The following is a 1583-nucleotide window of genomic DNA, read 5'->3' as shown; positions in this document are numbered from 1 at the left end:
ACATTGCGGCCAATAAATTGCAGGATGGGCATTGATAAACCTTGAGTAAAAGTTTAAGCATCGTTCTGGCACCAACTAACAGAGTTTATGTCCTGCTTCTTTGTAACCTTTGTACCCACATCTTTGTATGTGACTGCCATATCCCACATGACTGCCAGTTCCTTGGGATGTATAAAAACCATCTGAGTTTTGAAATAAACAGTTTGTTGTAAGGACACAAGTCCCAGGGTCCAAGACTGTCACTGGTCAGTATTGCCGTCCTTCATGAGAGTAAGGTTCCTTGCTGAGCAAGACACACGGGTCACCCAACAATTCTGACTGGGGTCTCAAAGTGGATTTAATTTGCATTTCACAGATGACTAAATATGTTGAAACTTTTAAAAGTATTCTATGCATAAAAAGTTAAAGACTCCACCAGAAAACTCCAAGAACTGAGAAATGCATTCAGCAAAGTCACAGGACATAAAAATAATACCCCCAAATCAGTAGTCTTCTAATAGACCAACAAAATTACTGAGAAAGAAGGGAAACCATCCATTCATGATACCATCAAAAAAACATAAAATATCTTGGAATAAATCTGACCAAGGAAGTGAAGGACTTTATTAAAAATCTTAAGACATTGAAGAAATAAATTAAAAATACCAGAAGATGGAAGGACCTCCCAGGCTCATGGATCAATAGGATTAATATTGTAAAATTGGCCATCCAACCAAAAGCAATTTGCAAATTTAATGCAATTCCCATTAACAGTCCAACAAAACTCTCCATAGCAACTGAAAAAAAATAGTCTCAAATTAGACATGAAAACTAAAAGAATCCAGGTGTGCTGGATAGCTTTAGTGTCAACTTGACACACCTGGGTTGACAGAGCCTCAATTAGGGACTTGCCTCCATTGGACTTGCCTGTGGCCATGTCTGTGGGGCATCTTCTTGATTACTGAGTGATGTGAGAGGGCTCAGCCACTGTGGATGGTACCACCCCTGGGCAGGTGGGCCTGTGTTGTATAAGAAAGCAGGCTGAGCAGGGGCCAGGGGAGCAAGCCAGTAAGCAGTGATCCTCCATGGCCTGTGCTCCAGCTCCTGACTCCAGGTTCCTGCTCTGAGTTCCTACCTTGGGCTCCCTGATGAACTGTGACCCAGGAGATATAAGCCGAATAAACCCTTTCTTCCCTGAGTTGGTAGTGGTCAGAGTGTTTGGTCACAGCAATAGAGAATCAAACCAGAACACCAGGATAGCCAAAATAATCCTGAATAGCATAAGAACTATGAGAGGGAACACCATTCCTGATCTCAAATTATACTATGGAGCTATAATAATAAAAACATCATGGTACTAGCATACAAACAGATACTTTGATCAGTGGAACAGAAATGAGGATCTAGATTGAAATCTTCACATTTCCAGACAACTGATTTTTGACAAAGGAGCCACAGTTATACATCAGAGAAAAGACAGCATGTTCAACAAATGATGCTGGTGAAACTGGATAGATACGTGTAGAATGAAACTAGATCCCTATCTTTTATCATACATAATACACAACTGCACATGGATTAAGGACCACAACATAAGACCTGAT

This window comes from Nannospalax galili, unplaced genomic scaffold, assembly GCF_000622305.1.
Source record: "Nannospalax galili isolate Female #2095 unplaced genomic scaffold, S.galili_v1.0 scaffold632, whole genome shotgun sequence".
NCBI lineage: Eukaryota > Metazoa > Chordata > Mammalia > Rodentia > Spalacidae > Nannospalax > Nannospalax galili.
Note: the sequence above shows the minus strand (reverse complement) of the source record.